This window comes from Diaporthe citri (genome assembly GCF_014595645.1).
Source record: "Diaporthe citri strain NFHF-8-4 chromosome Unknown scaffold_7, whole genome shotgun sequence".
Classification (NCBI taxonomy): domain Eukaryota; kingdom Fungi; phylum Ascomycota; class Sordariomycetes; order Diaporthales; family Diaporthaceae; genus Diaporthe; species Diaporthe citri.
In genome coordinates, this window is record NW_025064852.1 from 4,335,738 (window position 1) to 4,350,584 (window position 14,847).

Genomic DNA, 14,847 nt, shown 5'->3' on the forward strand with positions numbered 1-14,847 from the left:
CTTAATATTATAATAATAATTATTTTTTTATAAAAAGGCTTATTATTTTTTTATTTATAAAGGAACTCTTTAAAAATAATTTAAAAAGGATTTATTATAATAATAAGTTATTAATAACCTTAATTAAAAATAGGAAATTATTAAGAATTATTATGCTTTTTTTAAATATTATAAGAAAAACGCTATTTATTTTTAGATTTAAGCTATATATTATTAAAAAGGAATATATATTAATATTAAAAAAGTTATTATTAATTATTTTTATTATAATAAGTAGGATATTTAAATTTATAATAATAAAATTATTTTAATTATATTAAATTAATTATTTATTAAGATTTATATTAATATTTAATATTTACCTTTTAATTAAAAATATAATAAGTTAATTAAAAGATAATATAACTTAATAAAATAAATTAAAGCTATGCCTTTTAAAGTAGCTAATTTAAAAAGCATTAAAAAGTTCTTTATTTAAAAATTTCTTTTTAAATAAAGGCTTTTAATAAAGGTAATAATAAATAAAGCATAAAAAAATATAGGTTAATTTACTTAATATTTCTTAATAATTAAAGTTAAAAAGATTATAATTTTAATATATAATCCTTATATTAATAATATTATTAAATATAAGTATTTTATTATTAATATTATTATTAAAAAAATACTTAATAAAGAGATTAAAGGTTAAGTATAAATTTTGCTTTATGCTTTTTTTATTAATTAAACTTTATTTAAAAGATTTTATAAAAAAAGTTCCTTTTATTTTCTTTATAACTTTAAATTAATTATTTTAATTAAAATTATTATTCTTATATAATATATTTAAATTTAAACTTTAAATATATTTACTTAAAATGCTTTTAATTCTTAATTTTAATTACTTTTTAATTTTTTATAAAATATAAATATAATAATTAAATTAATTTTAAATTATAAAAAGAAAGCTATATAATAAGATATATATTATAATTTCCCTTAATTTATTCCCTTAAAAAAGGATAATTTAATTTTACTTATTAATAAGTAAAGGAAAGCTAATTATTCTTTATTTTAAAAATTAACTTATTATTAATTTAATTCTTTTATTATTTATAAAATTTATTATAATAATATTTATAAACTTTAAATATTTAATAATATTTACTTTTTAAGTATATTTTTATTAAAATAATTAAAAAAATTTATTAATTATTTTAAGATATAGGAATTTAAATTTTATTTATTTTAAAAAATTAATTTTATAGCTATTATAAATAATAACCTTTTTTTAAATATTTTAATAAAATTTAATTTATTTAATTTTATCTTAAATAATCTTAACTTTAATTATTATTAAGATTAATTAAATATATTTTTATTTACTATTTAAGCATATTAATTATTTATAAGCTTAAACTTATTAAATTCTTTAAATTTTAATATTTAAAATATTAAATTTATAATATATTTATATATAAAGTAAAGAAACTTAAGAAATAAGCCTTTATAATTTATTAATATTTTTTTGCTTTAATTAAATAATTCTTAATATTTTTAATATAATTAACTTAGCAATACTTTTAAATCTTAGCTTAGGTATTTATTTAAGAGAATGGTTGTTTATATATATATATATATATATATATATTTATTATAATATAAAATTTCTTTTTTTTTTATATGCATTAATTTATTTAATTAAATTTAGCTTTAAGTTTAAATATAAAATATTATATTTTTAAAAAATATATTGCAAAATTTATTATATACTTATTTATTATTTTTTTGCTAAGATTAAAAACTTTTTTTTTTTAATAACTTAATTTACTTTTTCTTTTTTCCTTTTACTTTAATTATTATTTATACCTTATTAAAAGTTTACTTTTATAATTAATATAATAGGAATTTTATATTATAAGGTTGCAATTATTAGCCTTAAATAATATTAGCCTTTTTATTTTAAATAATATTAAAGCTAATTATTCCTTTAAGCTATATTATTTTATTATTAATAATTATAAAGCTAAATATATTTTTAAACTTTACTTACTTAGTTATTATAATCTTTTATATCTTCTTTATATTATTATATTTATTAAAGATATAATTAAATTTCTTAATATAATAAATATAATTAATATAAGCATTATTATAAAAATTATATAAAAAATAATAATTAAAAAAGGAAATTATAATAAAAATGTTTTTATTTATAATTAAGGAAAAGTTATAATTTATATGCTTTAAATAATATTTATAAAGAAAAGCATTTTAATAATTATAAAAGATTATAAGTAAAGTTGCTTAATAGTAATAATTAAAGTAATTATATATTATTATTATATACTTTTTATAAGGAGCTTTATTATTTTTTTTAATAATAATAATATTTATATAGCTTTTAATTAAATTTTTAATATTATTTAAAAATTATTTTTTTTATAATTTATTAAGAAATTCATTAAATAATTCCTTAATTGCTTTTTTAAAGGTAAGATTAATAAGTTGCTAAATAAAATATTAATTTTATTTAATATTAATAATCTTATATATATAAATATTTTTTATAAAAGCATTATAAAGAATAATTTTAATAAATTAACTTTTATTAAGAATGCTTTTTAGCTTAAAGAATATATAAATACCCTTAATTAAGATTTGCTTAGCTTATAAATTATAATAAATAACTTAAAAAAGAAAAGGGAAATCTTTTTATATTAAACTTTTTAATCTTAATTAAGAAAAGTTTAATAATAAAGATATTATTATAAAAAAATATTAAAAAATAAGAAAATTATAATATTTTGCTTTAATTTTAGCTTAACTTAAAGGCTAATTAAAGTTAAGAAAATATTAAAAAAAAAAAAAAAGAAATTTAAAAGAAAAGAGGAAATTTATATATATAAAGTTATTATAATAAGAGAAAATAAATAATATTAATAATAAGCTATTTTATTATTAAAAGAAGTAATTTATTACCTTGCTTTTAATTAAGATTAGTTTATTATTAAAAAAAAAGTACTTTATAATTAATTATTATTTAAAAAAAATAAAAAATTGCATACCCTTTTACTTTAATTATTAGCAAAATAATAAATTAATAACTTTTAATAATAATTTATAAGCCTTTTTATTATTCCTTTCTTTTAATTAATATAATTATTTAATTTAAGGGTAATAAGTTATTAGCTTTTATTACTTTAACTTATATATATTATTATACTTATTTATTTATAATTAAGCCTTTTTCTTTTCTTTTTTTTCTTTTTCTTCTTTTTACCTTTATATTATTATTAATTAAAGGTTAAAAGTTAATTATTATTTAATTATTTTAATAATAATGCATTTTTAATATATTAATCTTTTTTCTTACTTAATTCTTATTTAAGAATAAGCAATAGTTATTTATAAAAGCTGCCTTAAGTTATAATTAAATATTAATTATATTTCTTTTTTATTTTTAATTTTTTTTATCTTAATTATTTATATAGCAATTTTTAAAGGTATAAGGCTCTTTTTATTATTATACTTCCTTTCTTTATTACTTAATTTTTATTATTTATTCTTTATTTTATTACTTATTTTTTTTATTTTTTTTCTTTATAATTAAAAGCTAAAATATTTTTTAATTAAAAAGGCAAGGTAAAGAAGTAATTTTAATTATCTTTATATTATAAAATACCTTAAAATCTTAATATTTTAATTTTAATAATTAAGCTTATTAATTTAAGAAAGAATAATTTAATATTAATAATTATAAAACTTTTTTACTTTAATAATTTTAAAAACTTATTTAATAAAGCATTATAATTCTTAAATATTATAAATATTTAAAATTAATAAAACTTTACTTAAAAAGTAAATGCTAACTTTTTTAAAAATCCTTTTAAAATAAGAATTATTATAAATAAAGTTTACTTAAATAATATTTAGCAATTTTAAATTCTTAATTAGCTATTATTCTTTAATATAAAATAAATAGCATTTAATAATAAGCTTATAAAGATAATATAAAAATATTTCTTAAATATTAATTTTTACTTTAAGCTAAGAAAATTAATTAAATTAATAAATTTAATAAAATAATATTAAGCCTTTTTTACTTTTAATTTTTTTAATATAAAAGAAATGCTTTATAAATATAAAGAATTAAAAACTTAATATATTATAGCTCTTATAACTTAATAACTTTTTAATTTTTAAAATATTATATTTTTATTTAAAAAATCTTTATATTATAATTATATTTTACTTAAGAAATATTAATAATATAAATTAATAAAGAATTATAAATTTATTATTATATTTATTTATATATTTAATTATTAAATAATAATAATTTTTAATAAAATAAAAAATTATTATTTATTATAAAATAATTTTATATTAAAAAATAAGAAGAGTAAGATAAATAAGAATGCTAAAGCGCTTATTTATAAATATTTAATAGCTGCTTTAAAAAATAAAATATAAGATTTTAATAAAAAGTTTATATTAAGATTAAGATAAATTAATAAAGTATTTTATAAATAATATATTATTAAATTTATTAAAAATTATTTTAAAAAAAATTAAAAAAAGAATAATTAAAAGGTATAAAATTAAGTTAAGGGTTTTTTAATTAAAATTATATATTATAAAATGCTTAAAGCTATTATTAATATTACTACTTAAATATTTATTATTTAATTAAAGCTTAATAAAATTAATAAAGTTATTTAAATATTTATATTAATTTTTTTTATTAAAATTAATAATATAAGAGTAATTAAAGTAAAAAGTAGGCTTTTATTATAAAGAAATATTATTTAATAATAATTATTTAAATTATAATATATTAAGATTATTATTAATTATAAAAAGAGCATAAGAGAAATAATATTTTTAATATAAATTAATTTAATAACTTAATTTTAAATATTTAATATATAATAAGGCATAAATTTTTAAATAATTTAAAATTAATTAAGTATAATTTTAATTAAATAAGCCTTTAGTTTAAGTATTATATTATAAGATATTTTAAAGTTAATAAAAAATGCTTATCTTAGCATATATAAGGATTTTTTTATTTATTTATTTTAATAATAAATATAAATAAAACTTAAAATATATTAATTAACTTAAAATAATTAAAATAATAATAAAATTTATTTAAAGATAATTTAAAAGGTTTATAAATAAGTTAATTAAGTAATTAAATATAAAATATAAATATTAAAAGCAAAAGTATTATAAGAAATAAAAGTAAAAATAAAAGCTTTATAAAAAGTAAAAGCAAAAGTTAATAAAGTTAATATATTATACTTAATATAATAATTAAAAAAAAGAATAAATTTACTTTTTATTTTATAAAAGTATTTAAATCTTTAATAGCTATATTAATATTAATTATTAAAGCAAACTTTAATAATTAAGAAAATATAATTAATAAATATACTATTAAATAAGTTTTAAGAATATTTAAAGCTTTTATAAAAAAGTAAAAGTTATAATAAAATAAGTAAGTAAAGGATTAAAAATAATAATAATAATTAAGATTATAATAAGGTAAATTTTAAAATTTAAAGGCTTAATTAAAAATAATAAAGTTTTATTTTAATAGTTTTTATAATACTTATTATAAAATACTTAAAAAGGGATATATTAATAAATATAAAGAATTATATAAGAAATAATATTGCATTAAATTTTAGCTAGCTATAAAAAGCTAGCTTTTATGCTTATTTTAAATATTCTTTTAAGAAATTAATTTTTTTCTTTTCTTATATATTTAATGCTTTAATTAAGCTTTTCTTATTTTTAAGAATTTTTAAAATATTTATCTTTTTCCTTTTTTTAATTCCCTTTTATTTTTATCTTTCCTCTTTATTACATTAAAGCTTTTCCTTAAGTTATTTTTAAGAGGGTTTAGCAAAACCTATCTTTTATTGTTTCGGTAGCTTGTTTTCATTATAATTAAGTATTTTTATAAATTATAATTAATAAAAATAACTTATATTTTTTAAAATGCTTTAAGAATTAAAAAAGCCCTTTTTATAATTTAATAAGTATTAAAGTAATTAATTTAAATTTTTTAATTCTTATAATATTATTAAAAATAAATATAAATATTATTTTATTAAAGTTTTTAAATATAATTATATTTATTAATAATTTAATTATATTAATTAGCTATAAATTAATTTCTTATTATTTAAAAAATATATACTTTTCTTTAAGTATTATAAATCTTATTTTTTAATAATAATAAAGGAATAATTACTTTTTAATATAAGTATTATTAATATAAAGGTTTAAAAAATTTATTTTCTTTTTATATATTATTTTAAGGTTAGAAAATACTTTTAAATTAAGAAATTATAATATATATAAGATATATAATAATAAATAAAAGTAATAAATCTGTTGGCTAGGTCACGTATTGCAATATAACGTTTGGTTAATATAGTGGTTAATCGTTATTAACTATGAAAGGAAGGAAGGTAAAAGGCCTAATTATGTTAGCTATTTTATATATAGCGCCAAGGCTGCTGCCTACCGGGCATTTTAACGAGTTAAAGCTGCCTAGTCCTAAATAATTCTTTATATAAACAACACCCATTATTCCTATACTAGCAGTCTTTATTTTATGGATGTATACCTTTTCTAAAAAGTATAAAAAAAAGGAAGGTATTAAGTTAAATTAAACTTAAGGTTAAGAAGTAATTAATTAATTACATATATAAGTTAAATTATAAATACGCTATTATTTCACTACACTATATTGTTATAAAAAGCAGGTATATAAGAAGGCTTAGGTTATTATCAAGGGGTTAAAGGTTAATTAATTTATTAAAGTGTATAATTAATAGGAAAAGATTAATTAAATATGCATATACATTAAAACATCCTAATTATATAAAGTTAAAAAGCTTAAAAGGTTGCAATTATTATATAAACATTTTATTTATAATGCATTTTATAAACTTATGCTTTTATTACTTATAACGCCTAAGTTAAATAAGGATTAAATTAAATTTTTAAACTATTAATGTAATTATTTAATCTTTAAATAACTAAAATTTCTTATTTTAACTTAACCTAAGCTTTGCTATACTTAATGCTGCTTATTAAATAAAGAAATTAAAGAGTGTAATTAAAGGATGGGTTGGAATAAAGGTTAATAAATTATAAGGATTAGTAAATAAGGTATTTAAATAAAGAGAAAGTGGAATATAGGATAAAGAATATTAATTAAGTTAGTAAATAACAATACTCTTAATTTTAATATATAAATATTAAACTGCGAAATTTAACTAAAAATGCTTATTAAATATAAGCTAGCAACTTAAGTGCTTATAAAATAATAATAACTCTCATTACTTAAACCCTTAATGCATAAGCATTATTATAAAAATCTTAAATATAAGGTTTACCCTTAGGAGGAATATAATTTAAAGTTAGCTAATTATATTGCATTATAAGGTAATTTACAAGTAATTAATAAATATAAACTAAACTTTTGCACTTTTGCTATACATTGCCTTTAATTAAAAAAGTTATCTTATTATCCCTTATCTTATTATTCCTTATTAAAAACCTTTAGCAATCTTTTTATCTTTATAATTGCGCAATATACGTACTTAAGTTAATTACATTAATATTAATACAATAACCCTATAATGTATAATATAATAGTAACATTTAGGGTTATATTAGCGCGGTTTGCTAGTAAGTTATTAAACTATGCTTTAGCGATTTAGGTTTAAGCTTTAATGCATTGTAATTTTCCTAACTTTTTATTGCATTTAAATAATCACCTTATCTTCTTAGCCGCAATTTATATAGCTTTATATCTTAATTATAATATTATTTATACTTATAAAGCGCTAAAGAGTGCTATTAAGGGCATTCTTTATAAAGGTATTAGCTGGGTTGCAGTTTCTAGCGATTTAATAAATCTTAGAAATTTTATGCTTCTTATATAACTGCTAAAGAGCTATAACATTAATTATAAGGCGCTTCTTTTTTATTATGCTAAGCTTAATTAGGCATTTATATAAGGAGTATAAGTTAATGCATATTATAAAAGGAATTATTGCAATATTTAAATATATAATAATTTAACGCAAAGTAGCCGCTAGCATTATAGCTATATTAAAGCTGTTAATTATATTATAAATCTTTAAAGCCAAAATACTTTAAGTTACTCTTTAGTACTTTATTAAGGATTAATAAATAATATTGCCTTTAATATTTTACTTAAAAGCCTATTAAGTTTATATTTTATTTATAAGTATAATAATAAAGCTAATTTATAAGCTAAGGTTTTTATTATTAATAAATAAGCTATTAATAAAGATTATTAATTTAGCTTAGGATAAATTTAAAGATATATATTAAAGTCCTTGCTTTAAGTTATTAGCTTGCTATTATAGCTAGTAATTTAGCCTATTGCAGTTTTTATAAAAAGGCTCTTAAATTTAAGCTATTATTAATAAGTTAAATACTGCCTTAGGTTAATAAATAAAAGCAAGATATGCTTTTTATATATATTGCTTTATATATTATTAAGCATAATTATTAGCTTTATTATTAATAAGCATAATCTTTTTACTTTAGCCCTTTTAATAAAGATATAAAGTATCTTTATTAAAGATGCTTATAGTTATGCCATTAAAGATAAGTAACTTATTAAGGGTAAGTATTTTTTTTAGCTTGCATTAAATATTTACCTTCTTAATTTTCTATTCTTTTAGCTTTAAGAATGCTAAAGTATTAAGGGATAAAGTATTATTAATTTATATAATAGTAATAGTAAAAATATCCTTTCCTTAATTTATAATTAAGAGGCATAAGTTATATGCTAAGATAACTATACTTAAATTATTATAATAAAACTTATAATAAATTGCCTATTAATATATATTAAATTTAATAATGCTATAAAGCAATTTAATAACTTGCATAATGATTTTAAGAGGGTATTTATTTTAAATCTTAAGGAGTAAGTAATATAAAATAGGTTGCTTAAGTTTAAACTTTAATTAAGAATATACTTAAGTAATATCTTAAAGTTTTAATTAAAAGCCTTATGCTAAAAGAAATAAAGCTAAAGTAATTAAAAGCCTTTAGCTAGCTTTTTAAATAATTAAAGATTATATAAGAATATTATGCTTATCCTTATTACTATATTTAGCAATGATAAGCTATGATTTCTTATATAGCTTCTTAATTTTACCCTTAATTTCATAAATAATATATAACTTAAAAAGCTAAATACCTTTATATATCTTAAAATTAAAGCATTTAAAGTAAAAGATATTATTATTAATTAACTCTATAATCTCCTTATAATTAAACTCCTTAAACAGGTTACCTAGGGTATTAATTATATTATTATATTAAAGCTTTAGAAAGAAATTATAATTCTTAACCTTTTACTAAGTAAAATATATTTCTTTTAGCTTATTCTTTAATCTCTTAAGCCATTTATGTTATTAAGGTTATAATAATTTTAGTATTGCTAGGACTGGATTTGGTTTAAATTAAATGGGCTTATTAAGAACATTATTTAGGTTAAAAACCAACTAAATATTATCTTCACCATTTTTATTTTAATAATATAGCTAAATTAATATTAATTAAAAGACTATTAGGCCATTTAAAAGGTTTAATATAAGGTTATATTTATTAATGCTAAGCAACTTATATAATTCTTGCCAACCATGCTTTTCTTGCTATACTTATATATTACTTTATAATAGAAAACTTAATACTTTTATAATATTTAGGCTATTATAAGTATTTAAAGCTATATTAACTTACCATTTAATATAAACCTTGCATAGCTCTTTTATAGCTTTTTAAATAACCGCTGCTCTTTTAAGAGTTAAAGGAGTTAATGCAAAGTTTTTTATAAGTTTTAAATATACATTAAAAATAAGGAGTATTAAAATAATGCCGTTAAGGCTAACTATATTATTTATTACCTTAATGGCTATTTATAAGATAGCTTTCTTAATATAAGTTCCTAAAAGTTTAGCATAAAGGATATTAAAAGCTTATTAAAATAAAGCATAATACCTCTTAACCTTGCTAATAAATTAATATGCCTTTATTAATACTTACTTATAAGTAATGCTTATAATTTATGCAATGCTTTAAAATTTTACTAAGGCAAAGTTAATTCTAGCGTTATAAATAATATAGTTAGGAAGTCTTAAATAAGTATTTATTTAGCATTACTAAATAACCTCTTATATATCCTTTATAAAAAGAAAGATAAGAAATTACTTAGCTTAAAAAGAGGTTGTTAAATTAATAACTTGCAAAATAAGCACTAAGCAAATATATAATATTTATAATAATTTCATAATTAAAGTTAACATTATTTTAAAAATTAAACTTAAAATATTATAATGCCGTAAAATAAAGTTAATAATAATAATAAAATTTAAAAATTACTTTTAAGATAAAAGGATTAATATTATTATAATTAGCATTAATAAAAAGGCATAAAAAATAATTAATTAAAGGGTATTTAAACTTATAATAAAGTCACTAAAGCTTTGTTTTTATTAAAAAATATTATTAGCATATTATTGCTTTCTATATTAAGGAAAATCCATAAATATCTTTACTTCTAGGTAATTAAGAAAGTCTTCTTTAAGTAATTATCTTTTTATTAAACTACCTTATTAATAGTATTTTAAAAAAAGAGAAAGTTCTTATTTATGTTTTAAATATAAAGAAGGAAGGAAATAAGCTTATTTATAATATAAAATATTAATGGTCTTATTAAAGTATTAACTTATATTATATTAAATAACTTAATAAGTAAGCCTAAGCTAAATTGTATTTATGCTTTGCCAGCTTATATAATGTTTAAGTATATAAAAGACACTTAATATTGCAAAGCTTAGAATTGCTTATATTTAACTATTAAAAATATTGCTGCACCTATATTTAGCATAATGCCTTAATATTATTAATAAAAGTATTAATTTTAAATAATAAATATCTTTATTATTAAGCAATCTTTAAAGTTAATGCAAATATTAAAGCTACTTATGCCGTTAAAGAAGTTATAAAGGAAGGCTTAGTTTATTAAAAAGGTATAATAAGTATGCCCTTTTTTGCTATTATTAATAGCTAAAGTTATTATAATGCCAGCAGCTTTAAAATTAAAACCTTTAAAGCTAATAAGAAATGTATTAAATTTATTATTATTAACTTATTATTTAATATCCTTATATATATAAATATATATAGCTTTGGCATGCTATTAATTTTTAAGTAAGTAATTTATTAATTAATATCCTTTTTTATGGTATATAAAATACTTCTTCTTTTTATATTGTATATTGCTATTATTATCTTTATTAAGCTAATATTCGCTATTATAGCCACCTTTATAAGGTCCTTTATTATAGCTACTGCCTTTAAATTAATAAAGCTAGCTTAGGTAAAAGTTAAATTAAAAGCCGTTACCCTTAAAAAAAGGTTAAGGGTACCTTAAGCATTAATTATTATTATTATACTACCTATTAAGATAATATTACTTTTCAATATTTATAATAACTAAATTATTATTATCTTAATTATTATAACTATTAATATAGCCTTATTTATAAGCTTATTAATTATTTCTTGCAATTATATATTATAATATAAGGTTTTAAGCCTTTAATACCTTAATATATTATTATAAGATAAAGTAAAGTTGCTTAATATTTATTAGTACTGTTAAGATAGCATAATGGAATTTAAAAATACCTTATATTACTTGCAAAATTATGTTTTATAAAGGGCCATTCCCATAGGTAGTATATTTAAGTGCTTTATAGCAAAGCTGCATTTTATTAATAAGCATTTAAAAAATATTTACATAACTTTTATTTAGGTTCCTTTATTAAAGAGTAGAGAAAATTAAAATATTTTAATTTATAAAATAATTATAATAATTATTATTTATATTAAAGCAGTTCTTAAGTTTCTTATATGCTTAAGTAAATAAGTCTTCTTAATTAATAACTTAAATATAATACATCTTTACTAATCCCTTAAGCATATATAAAAGAGCTACCTTAAACTATTAAGGCTAAATTTATAAATTGCCATAAGCCTTATAAAAAAGGAAGATTTTATTATTAAGAATATTATATAATTCTTTAATAAACATTTTATCTTTATAATAATGTTTACTTAAGTTAGCTACTATATTTAAGTTAAGTGGAAAGTTCTTTATCTTTATTAAAGGCAAAAAAGCGTAATAATTATATATTATATAAAAGTTATTAGCTAAAGAAAGGTTGCCGCCTTCCCTTAATAAATTAAGAGATCCCAAAGGGCTATCATCACCTCCGCTGCCATTGCTAAGTAAGCCAGGTAGTTTAAATAGTTTAGGATTAAGAGAATCATTATTAACAAGTAGTTCCTTACCTTCTATTAATGCACAATTAAAGTTAGGAATAATATAAATACCTAAATTATAGTCCTAAATTTAATTAGTTTTGGATATAGTATAGTATTTTTGCTTTTAATTTACTAGCCATTTAAGATAATTTAATGCTTTAAGAATATATATAAGTTTTCTTAAAGTATTTACTCTTTAAATATAAATGCCCTTAACTTAAAAAGTCTTCTTAATAATATATAATAAGTCTTTATTAATTTATATAAATATTAGCTTAATTTAACTATAAAAGTCCTTAATAAACACCTTATATGCCTCATTACTTAATATATATATTATAGCTTAAATTCAGCCCTAAATATAAATATTTAAGTATTATTTGCTATTAAAAGATCTTAAGAAATTTATTTATATTAAGAGATTAAGTATCTTAATAATGCTTTTAAGTATAGGAGTATAGTTTATTATAATTAATATTAATAAATTATTTTAGCTAACAATATTGCTTATCATATTTATTATCTTATTATTTTAATAAAATAATAATAAGAGTGTATTTAATTTAAGAAAGAAAGTAATAAAAAAGGGAAATAAATAATATTAAGAGAAAATAAAAAAGTTAAGAATTACTTTTATAACTTAGCCATTAAAAAACAAATTAATTCCTTTCTTTACATTTATTTATATAATAAAATATAAGTAAATATATTATTAATAAAAATAAATATTAATTCAATTCTTTTAATTATAGCTATTAAATCTAAAAGTCGTTATTAAGATTATTTAAAATATAATAAATATATATATATTAAGAGTAGGGGAGTTCATCATAATTTCTTACCATAATAACTACCTCTTTATACATTAAGTATCGTTATCATTATAAATTGCGTCGTATAAATTCATAATATTAATAATATTAATTAATATAACTAAAAGGTTATCTCTTTAGGCCTTGCTAATTTATAATTGCTTTTGCAACTATTAATTAATATTAGCTAAGTTATATATTGCAATATAACGTTTAATTAATATAGTAGTTAATTATTATTAATTATAAAAGAAAGGAAGGTAAAAGGCCTAATTATGCTAGCTATTTTATATATAGCGCTAAGGCTGCTGCCTATTAAGCATCCTAACGGGTTAAAGCTGCCTAATCCCAAACAGTCCTCCATACAAACAACACCCATTATTCCCACAAAATCTTATATAAAAAGCATTTTTATATAAACTTTAAAGTATAATAACTTTTATATTTATTTATTATTAATAAATATTATTTTTTAAAAGCATTTAATTTTATTTAAAAAATAAAGATCTTTTATAATTACTTAAATATTATAATATTATTTATTTAATTATTTAGCATTATTATAAACTTTTAATTCTTATAACCCTTAAGGGTTTTAAATTATTATTATTAAATTAACTTTTCCTTAAAAATAATAAAAAAGGGCATAATTTACTTATTATAAAGATATACTTAAAAAAAGAGATTTATATATATAATTTATAGCTTTTTTAAGTAATAACCTTTCTTTTTTTAAATCTTAAAATAATATCATTCTTTTTTTTATTCTTAGCTATACCCTTTTTATTAATATTATAATAATTTTTTAAGTAAATATTTATAATTATTAATAATTAAAAAAGGTTAAACTACTTTTTAATTATATTTATTTTTACTTTATTTATTTAACTTAAAGTTATTTAATAACTTTATATACTTTAAATTTTAAAATTTTTAATAAAAAAAGCTCTTAATTAATGCTTATTAAAAGGTAATTAATATTTTTAAGGAATAGCTATTTAAGCTATAAAAAACCTTATTTTAAAATATATTATTAATAGCTTTAATATTATTTAATTAATTACTTAATTAAATAAGTATATTTCTTAAATTTATAATAACTTTATTTAAGATTTTAAGGTATTTAAATAGCTTTAAGCATTATAATAATAATTATAAAGTATAATTTTTAAGATATCTTAATATAAAGAGGCTTTTTAAATATTAGCGTTAATTTAAATTACCTTAAATGCTGTATTTATATTTTTTTCTATATATAGCTTTATAATTAATAAATAATAATATATTAAAAGTTTAAAGAAAAGAGAAAATTTCATTATAAAAAAAACGCGTGATATATAATAAAATAAACCTAACGCGCACGCGGGTATGAAGTGGGCCGAATTAGGGGGTGGGCCGAATGTGCAGACCCTGACTTAAACGTGACAGTGACATGTTAGACAGTCTACTGTTTTGGATGTTACTCCCGTAATTGCAAGTATTGTACGACAAATGTGTGGTCACTTGGTCACGGATGAATTAGAAGCAAACAATGTGCGAGGTCAAATAAATGCCCGCACATTGGTAGGAATTATTTGGACCCGCGCCTTTTACACATGGTTTGAACAGGCTCCGAGCTGTGACAGCCTGCACTAAGCTGACTGTGTCTAATTCA